This window comes from Pelophylax lessonae (genome assembly GCF_965119305.1).
Source record: "Pelophylax lessonae genome assembly, chromosome: 2".
Lineage (NCBI taxonomy): Eukaryota > Metazoa > Chordata > Amphibia > Anura > Ranidae > Pelophylax > Pelophylax lessonae.
In genome coordinates this window covers 167786832-167797271 of record NC_138769.1, presented here as the reverse complement: position 1 = coordinate 167797271, position 10440 = coordinate 167786832, and positions in this window count along the sequence as shown.

Sequence of the window (10440 nt, the reverse complement as noted above, 5' to 3'; positions counted from 1 at the left end):
AAATCCCCATTTTTATTTATGGATTGTCTTCAAATTTAGTAAAAATTTATTTTGCATGTGTGCGCTATTCTTTTTTAATATACATGTCTTTTGGTTCATAGCTGCACCAGCTTTAGAAATACATGGGTATGCTCCCCCAAAATGTTTTGCTTGTTTATTATGTATTCGGTCTGACCAGACTACCGAGGTTGAGCAACCCTCACCCACCCCCCAAACACACCTGTACTCTATCAGTGTCCACTATCAAGTGGATATAGGAGGAGTCCCCTGTAGTGCATTTGCACATCTTTCCTAGCAAGGAGTATTATCTCCAAAGGTTAGAAAGGCTGGATTCATCTCTTTTTCATGGATAGTGTAGGACCCACTGATAATGGGGTACTTTGACGCAGTGGTGGGCTTGAGCACTATATGGCCATATGGTGGGACCAAATCCCCATTTTTATTTATGGATTGTCTTCAAATTTGGTAAAAATTTCTTTTGCATGTGTGCGCTATTCTTTTTTAATATAGAAAACAAATTGGCCTAAAATGTTAAAAAATTTTGATTTTTACATTTTTTTTGAGAATTTCATATAAAAAAAATGTGAAAAATGTTGTTATTTTTTAAAAATTGTCGCTCTTTTTTTGTATATAGCGCAAAAAATAAAAATCGTACAGGTGATCAAATGCCACCAAAAGAAAGCTCTGTTTGTGGGGAAAAAAGGTTGTCAATTTAATTTTGGTACAGCATCGCATGACCATGCAATTGTCCGTTAAAGTCACGCAGTGCAGAATCGCAAAATAGGGCCTGGTCTTTGAGCAGCCAAATCCTCCGGGGCTTAAGTGGATAAATAGACTTAGCTATGTCTGCTGTAATAAAAATGCTATAGTATAAAATGATTTTAGCGAGAGTACAAACCAATAAAATGTATATTTACTGATGTCAGATCAGTGACAAAATGACATGATTGGTTGCTTGTGGTACTGCATTATAGCCATTATCCCTGTATTTTGAAATTATTTCTGGAATAAGCCCACCAAAATGTGTGCCGTAAAACATACTTAAGGAATAGAAGATTTATAATAAATGATAAAAAAAACCCGACCTATCAAAAGAAAAGAGCTACTGCTTATCTGTTTTACTATTTTTACATGTGCATTATTATCTATTTTACTATTCATTGTCATGACAACAGCATGACAACGGCAATGGAGTTTTTATTGTAAAGATGGATTGGACATTTACCTTATTTTAGTTTTGTCTAGTTTGTTTCTGTTTAGTTTTTTTTATTCTGAATTATAACAGGGTTTCTATCTAGACAAGTCTTCCTTAGTGTACATTCAGCCCGAGAAAGGGTGACCTTTCTATGTATCCATGTCTATTATCTGCCTACTCCTTCCACATCTGTTATCGATTTCAAACAGAACAATTGTTATGCATAATAGTACATGCCGAAAATTTGTCCTGAATTGATAGCTCCATCTAGTGTAGTTACATACTAGTGAAATACTTACTTACACAGTTAGTGTGAAAAAAAAATGCGTGTGTTCAATGTAAAAAGAAAAAAGAACATAAAACAAATAATGTAAGTAGCAATTTCCTAAATGTGTTGAGCAATCAATCATTTAGTTTTATTTCTAAGGTGTATTTTTTATGTTAAAAAAAAAAAAAAAAGTCTTGTGAAGATCTAAAAGGAAAGTTGCATTGAAAAAAAAAGAGATTGCAGAGAAAGGATTATACAGTATAAGTAGATAAAAGAAGATTATATAATGTGAATACAACAAGCAACTCCACAAAAATGCCCATTAATAGTAATGAGTAAGTCTGAAACATTAAAGATGTGTTCATTCCTATAAATAGACAGTTCTGTGGGACTGGAAACTGTCTTCACATTATCTAATTTTATCTTATCTACATTATACAATCCTGAATGATCTAACTGCAGCGTTACTTTCACCAGAAAATTGTGCTTTTCATTAAAAAGAACATTTTAATTGGGTTTTTAATGACTTTAAAGAAGTGAAGCTATTCCTTGATGGATGTCTGGAAATGGTAGGAGAATGAACTGTCTTCTTCTTCCACAGAGAATTTCAGGATTAGAGATTTTGGTGCACTGACAACAGCGTTCCAGAGTGTATATATAACCTAAACTTTTTTGCTTTTGATTTGCTTAGTGGTCTAGAGTGTGTGTACAGCCAAAACTTTTTTTGTTTTTGACTTGCTTAGCGGTCTAGAGTGTAAGTATAGCTAAATATTTTTTTGTTTTTGATTTGCTTAACGTTCCAAAGTGTATGTATAGCCAAAACGTTTTTGTTTTTGATTTGCTTAGCAGTCTAGACTGTTAGTATAGCCAAAACGTTTTCGTTTTTGATTTGCTTAGCGGTCTAGAGTGTATGTATAGTCAAAACTTTTTTTTGTTTTTGATTTGCTTAGCGATCTAGAGTGTATGTACAGCCAAAACTTTTTTTGTTTTTGATTTGCTTAGCGGTCTAGAGTGTATGTATAGCCAAAACTTTTTTTGATTTTGATTTGCTTAGCGGTCTAGAGTGTATGTATAGCCAAATTATTTTTTGTTTTTGATTTGCTTAGCGGTCTAGAGTGTATGTACAGCCAAAACTTTTTTGGTTTTTGATTTGCCTAGCGGTCTAGAGTGTATGTACAGCCAAAACTTTTTTTGTTTTTGATTTTCTTAGCAGTTTAGAGTGCATGTACAGCCAAAACTTTTTTGTTTTTGATTTGCTTAGCGGTATAAAGTGTATGTACAGCCAAAACTTTTTTGTTTTTGATTTGCTTAGTGGTCTGGAATGTATGTACAGCCAAAACTTTTTTTGTTTTTGATTTACTTAGCCATCTAGAGTGTACATATAGCCAAAGCTTTTTTTGTTTTTGATTTGCTTAACGGTCTAGAGTGTATGTATAGCCAAACATTTTTTGTTCTTGATTTGCTTAGCGATCTAGAGTGTATGTACAGCCAAAACCTTTTTTGTTTTTGATTTGCTTAGAGGTCTAGAGTATATGTATAGCCAAAATGTTTTTGTTTTTGATTTGTGTACAACAAAATACTAAGAGAAAGATGGGGCTTTCTGTGGGCAATTGGAGAGAGGATGATCACAATTATCACACCATATAATTAATTAAAATTGCTCTCTTTATTGAACAGACATATATATCTAAAAAAGACAAAAAACAAAATATACCCCATGGGAATATATTTCTACATATGTGTTTTTCTTTTATCCAGTCTTTCTATGTAGTTATAGTATATTTTGTTTTTTGTCTTTTTTATATATATACTGTATGTGCCTGTTCAATAAAGAGAGCAATTTTAATTAATTATATGGTGTGATAATTGTGATCATCCTCTCTCCAATTGCCCAAACAAAGCCCCATCTTTCTCTTAGTATTTTGTTGTACACAATAATAGGGGTTTGGGCACATTATCACGGCAATTGTTATTTGTTCTTGATTTGCTTAGCGATCTAGAGTGTATGTACAGCCAAACCTTTTTTTGTTTTTGATTCTCTTAGCGATCTAGAGTGTATGTAGAGCCAAAACGTTTTTGTTTTTGATTTGCTTAGCGGTCTAGAGTGTATGTACAGCCACAACTTTTTTGGTTTTGAGTTGCTATTGAGTAAGGAGGGTTTTAACCCCCATCAGAGATGCAGCAGGCAGTGAAAGAAAATCTTTACAAAGTAAGAGGAATTCCCCTCTTAGACTGTTGTCACTGGAATAGGTCCCACTACTGGAAGATTTCTCCTTCTCTCTTTTTATTGTGAAAATTATAACATTTTTTATTTCCAATTACTTTTTGTCCCTATGACAACAGTTCCCAGGACAAACATTGAGAGTGAATTTCCCCAGTAGGGACATTTATAGCAATAAAAATCTTGCAAAAAATGTTTTGGCTATACATACTGTATAATTTTTATATTCAAATAAACTCTCATTCCATGAAAGTTAAAATGTAAGATCTGTACTAGTAGAGAAAAGCATTTGCAGTAAGTTGTGTCTAGGTCATGAAAGGATGTAAAAAAAAATACAAATCAGAAATATGAATTTTCAAAAGTTAAAGGTGAGATGTGAAAATCTATCATCGATATCCCCCAATTTCTACCAATTTCACAAGGAATCAGTTAAAGTGGAATTCCAGGCTTAACCCTACCTACTCTTAAAACTGTCCCCTAAATATATTCAGCTTGCTCCAATGGGTTAAAGTAGAACTATAGGCAAAACTTTTTTTTTTTTCATTTTTAATAGGGCAAGGGAGGGTTATACCCACTATCAGATTTTTTTTTTCCATCTGTGTCCCATTGTAGAGATTTCCTTTCACTTCCTGTCCCATAGCCAAACAGGAAGTGAGAGAAATCCCTGCAAATTAAGGGAATTCCTTGAGAACCCCCAGGTAACCAAAACTAGTGTCCCCATTGGAAGATTCCCCCTCTTTTACTTTTATTGGACAACCCAAATTTGGGATTTTCTTTTACTTACACTTTCAATGATAATGGTAAACAGGACAAATAGAGAGAGTGAACCAGTAAAAAGTGAAAGTAAAATCAGCGCTAACCAAATAATCACCTAAAATTGAAATGTCCCAGTGGCAGCATACATTCAGTGCTTCCACATAGCACAAATAAACATAAAAAATCTAATTAATGCAGCGCCAGAGGAAATAATGAATCAGTGAAAATACCAATATATAAATAAATAAATAATAGTAAAAAATGGTGACTATGCACAGTGAATTAAAGTGCAAGTGCTACTAATGGATCAATATATAAAAATATATATAAATATTATGGCACTGATTTGACAATCACTGTCAAAAAATCACCTAGGTGCCGCCCTCCCATTAGCTGTTCAATCTTTCTGCCGCCGCCTCCCTCCAAAGTGGACAATCCAGGAAGTATGACGATGTACGGACAGAGGAGTCACAGCAGCAGGGCAGACATATAATACACAACGGCGACACGACAAAAACAATGCTGAATCAGCACACACTACCATAAAATCAGTTCAGGGGTAAAAAAATATATATATACCATGAAGCCTGCTCACACTGCCCGCTTCCCTCTCTATGCCAGCCAAAATTATATTGATAAAATTACTGAAATTCCACATAATAGAATATAAATAAATCCACATTAATAAACCATGCGCTAAAATTCAATTGAAAGTCGATAACCTATCTAAAAAAGAACCCCACTCAACATTCAAAATAATAAAAAATATTATAAAATATTTTATTATAGAAAAATGTATTAAAAGTAATTATAATTATCTATCACTAATAAAACAGTTGAGATCAAACTCAACATTTAATCCTCCTCGGTGATAAAATGTTGGCCTTAAAGATATAATAGGACTCTCTTTTACTTAATTGTCTTATAAAATCCCCCCCCCCCCTCCAATGTTTTTCCACCTTCTCTATCCCCCAAAACCATACCTCTTTTCTTCTGACAGGGGGATCCACCACCCCTAGTGCTAGTCTATCCTTCAAAGAGGGGGCTCTTTTGTATACAAAGTTGGGTCTGGGAGGCAACACAGGTCCTAATATTTTATCTCTTTTCAAGATGTCCCAATGTTTATTAATTATTTTTTCAATCTGTTTATGTTGGACATTATAGTCCATGATAAATTTATACTCAAAATTATTTCCTAATTGTTTCGGATTATTGTCTGTTATTGGATTTTCTCTATCCAGTGCTTGAACCTCCCTTTTGACTTGCTCAATTTTATCTCTGTTGTATCCCTTTTCAATTATTCAGTTTTCCAGTACTTCAGATTGGGCCAGGAAATCCGATTCTTTGGAACAATTCCTCCTCAGCCTGATAAACTGACCTTTGGGTATATTGCACAACCACATTCTGTGGTGACAACTGTCCAGTGGTAAATAGTAAAGTTGAGCGAACACCTGGATATTCGGGTTCGGCGGGTTCGACCGAACTTGAAAAAATAGTCTGGGTTCGTGACCTGGACTTAACCCAAACTTTGTCCCGATCCCGAACCCCATTGAAGTCAATGGAGACCCAAACTTTTAAGCACTAAAATGCCTCTAAAAACAAACATGGATAGGGCTAGAGGGCTGCAAATTGCATCAAAATCATCTTAGGAGCATGGCAAGTGCTCTGCAAACAAATGTGGATAGGGAAATAACTTAAAAGAACATAAAAATCAGAAAAATACAAAATAATCATCTTGAATGATGTAGGAGGAGGATGAGGCCCATATGGAGTAGGAGGTTGAGGGGGCGGAGGATATGGCGGTGTAGGTGGAAGCGGTGGTGGTGGTGGAGGAGGAGGAGGATGAGGCCCATATGGAGTAGGAGGTTGAGGTGGCGGTGGATGTGGCGGTGTAGGTGGAAGCGGCGGTGGAGGAGGACGAGGTAGCCAACACCGGTTTTTGTTTTTAATGTTATTTCTTTTTAAATTAGTGTACATCAGAAAAAGAGTGAGAAAAATCAAGAATACAACAATGGCTGGGTAAGGCTGGTGTACATGTCTATTCTGCACAAAGTACGGACAAGTCCTGTGGGATCCATGCCTTGTTCATTTTAATGAACGTGAGCTTGTCCACATTGGCTATGGACAGGCGGCTGCGCTTGTCTGTGATAACGCCCCGAGCTGTGCTAAATACACGTTCAGATAATACACTGGCTGCAGGGCAGGCCAGCACCTTAAAGGCGTAAAGGGCAAGCTCAGGCCATGTTCCCAATTTGGAGACCCAGAAGTTGAAGGGGGCAGACCCGTCATTCAGTACGTCTAGGCGTGTGCACACATACTGCTCCACCATGTTAGTGCTGGGTCGTGGTGCTGCTGGTGGAGCTCCTGTTGCAAGGAGAGGATGTGGTCGATCTGTGCCAGCTACACGCACAAGTGAAACACCTTTCTCAGCTGGGAGTAGGCGACAGAACCTTACAGCAGTATTTGCCAGGGCCTAATGTGCCTCTACAAATGTTGAAGCCAGAACAAGTACAGGCGATAGTAGATTGGGTTGCTGACAGTGCCTCCAGTTCCTTCACATTGTCTCCCACCCAGTCATCTGCTGAAAGGTCAGAGTTGGCACCTGCAGCCGATGTCCATCAATCTTTCACCTCACCCCCTTGCAAATCAGCCAAGCAGTCTGAGCCCCAAGTCATGCAGCAGTCTCTTCTTCTTTTTGATGACTCTGTTAGCATGGTTTCCCAGGGCCATCCATCTAGCCCTGCCCCAGAAGTGGAAGAGATTGAGTGCACCGATGCCCAACCACTTATGTCTCAAGAAAGACGAGTACATGGGAGGACCATCGCAGCACGTCTCGGATGATGACGAAACACAGGTGCCAACTGCTGCGGAATTCCGAATTGTGGAGACCGACAAGGGTTGCAGGGGTGAAGACTGGGTGGAAGATGATGTGGAGGACGATGAAGTCCTCGACCCCACATGGAATGAACGTCATGCAGGTGACCTGAGTAGTTTGGAGGAAGAGGGGGTGGTCGCACAGAGCCACCAGCACAGCAGAAGAGGGAGCAGGGTGCAAAAGCGGAGCGGCCGTGCCCTAGACACTACGCCTGCTACTGCCAAATGCAGCAAGGGACCAAGCACACCAAAGCCAGCTCAAAGGAGTTTCCTAGCGTGGCAGTTCTTCAGACAATGTGATGATGACAGGACACGAGTGGTTTGCACCCTGTGCAATCAGAGCCTGAAGCGAGGCATAAACCTTCTCAACCTGAGCACAACCTGCATGACCAGGCATCTAAGTGCAAAGCACGAGCTGCAGGGGAGTGCACACCTCAAAAACTAAGAAAGGTCTCTGGCACCTCCTGCTTCTTCTTCTGCTGCTGCAGTCTCGGCCTCTTCATCCACGTCTGTAGTGAGACAGTCACCTGCCACCCCCCAAACAGAGGATCTGCCAGCAACACCACCACCTGGGTCACCAACAACAATCTCCACAATGTCCCGTGGAAGCGTTCAGCTTTCTATCTCCCAAACACTGGAGCGGAAGAGGAAGTACCCCCCTACACACCCGCGATCCCTGGCTCTGAATGCCAGCATTTCAAAATTCCTGGCCTTTGAAATGCTGTCATTCCGTCTGGTGGAGACGCAGAGTTTCAAAAGCCTTGTGGCGGTGGCTGTCCCACAGTACGTCGTGCCCAGCCGTCACTACTTTTCCAGGCAAGCCATCCCTTCCCTGCACCAAGTGGGTGACAAAATCAGGTATGCACTGCGCAATGCCATCTGTGCCAAGGTCCACCTAACTACGGATACGTGGACCAGTAAGCACGGTAAGGGACGTTATATCTCCCTAACAGCACACTGGGTAAATGCAGTGGCGGCTGGGCCTGAGGCGGATAGCAGTTTGGCTCATGTTCTTCCACCACTTAGGATTGCAGGGCGCTTCAGTTTGCCTCCTGTTCCTAACGCCTCCTACTCCGCTTCCTCATCCTCTACTGCCTCCTCATCCAGTCAGCGTAACACCTTCACAACCAACTTCAGCACAGCCAGGGGTAAATGACAGCAGGCACTTTTAAAACTTGCCTGTTTGGGGGAAAAAAACACACACCGCGCAGGAGTTGTGGAGGAGCATTGAACAGCAGACCGATGAGTGGTTGGTGCCAGTGAGCCTCAAGCCCGGCCTAGTGGTGTGCGATAATGGGCGAAATCTCGTAGCAGCTCTGGGCCTAGCCGGTTTGACACACATCCCTTGCCTGTCGCATGTGCTGAATTTGGTAGTGCAGAGGTTCCTTAGAAATTACCCCGATATGTCAGAGCTGCTGCAGAAAGTTCAGGCCGTCTGTGTGCACCTTCAGCCTTCTCACCATGCTGCTGCTCGCCTGTCAGCGCTGCAGCGTAACTTCGGCCTTCCCGCTCACCACCTCATATGTGACGTGCCCACAAGGTGGAACTCCACCTTGCACATGCTGGCCAAACTGTGCGAGCAGCAGCAGGCCATAGTGGAGTTTCAGCTGCAGCACGCACGCATGAGTCACTCTGCGGAACAGCACAAGTTCACCACCAGTAACTGGGCCTAAATGCGAGACCTGTGTGCCTTGTTGCACTGTAACATATGCAGACTAGGCTGCAATGTAATATTTTTTCCCTAAATGGGTGTTTATTGAATAGCGGAATAGAACAGTATCCAACAGTATCCAACAAGTGTATCTCACAGTAAAATATGCAGACTAAGCCGCAATGTAATATTTTTTCCCTAAATAGGTGTTTATTGAATAGCAGAATAGAACTACAGTATCCAACGAGTGTATCTCACAGTAAAGTATGCAGACTAAGCCGCAATGTAACATTTTTTCCCTAAATGGGTGTTTATTGAATAGCGGAATAGAACAACAGTATACAATGGGTGTATCTCACACGTACAGATACAGACTAGGCCGCAATTTAATATTTTTTCAACTAAATGGGTATTTATTGAATAGCGGAATAGAACAACAGTGTACAACGGGTGTATCTCACACGTACAGATACAGACTAGGCCGCAATTTAATATTTTTTCCCTAAATGGGTGTTTATTGAATAGTGGACTAGAACAACAGTATACAACGGGTGTATCTCACACGTACAGATACAGACTAGGCCGCAATTTATTATTTTTTCCCTAAATGGGTGTTTATTGAATAGCGGAATAGAACAACAGTATACAACGGGTGTATCCGACACGTACAGATACAGACTAGGCCGCAATTTAATATTTTTTCTCTAAATGGGTGTTTATTGAATAGCGGACTAGAACAACAGTATACAACAGGTGTATTTCACACGTACAGATACAGACTAGGCCGCAATTTAATATTTTTTCCCTAAATGGGTGTTTATTGAATAGGGGAATAGAACAACAGTATACAACGGGTGTATCTCACATGTACAGATACAGACTAGGCCGCAATTTAATATTTTTTCGCTAAATGGGTGTTTATTGAATAGCGGACTAGTACAACAATATACAACGGGTGTATCTCACACATACAGATACAGACTAGGCCGCAATTTAATATTTTTTCCCTAAATGGGTGTTTATTGAATAGCAGACTAGAACAACACTATACAACGGGTGTATATCACACATACAGATACAGATTAAGCCGCAATTTAATATCTTTCTGTCCCCTAAATGTTTTTTTTTAATTCAATGCACAATACAACAGTATGCAATGGGTATATCTCACTGTAACATATGCAGAAAGGGCCGCAATAAACTCTTTTGTCCCCTAAATCGTTTTTTTTTGTATTGCAAGGCGCAATACAACAGTATGCAATGGGTGTATCTCACTGTAACATATGCAGACATGGCCGCAATCAACTTTTTTTGCCCCTAAATGTTTTTTTTATTGCAATGCACAATACAACAGTATGCAATGGGTATATCTCACTGTAACATATGCAGACAGGGCCGCAATCAACTTTTTTTGCCCCTAAATGTTTTTTTATTGCAATGCACAATACAACAGTATGCAATGGGTATATCTCACT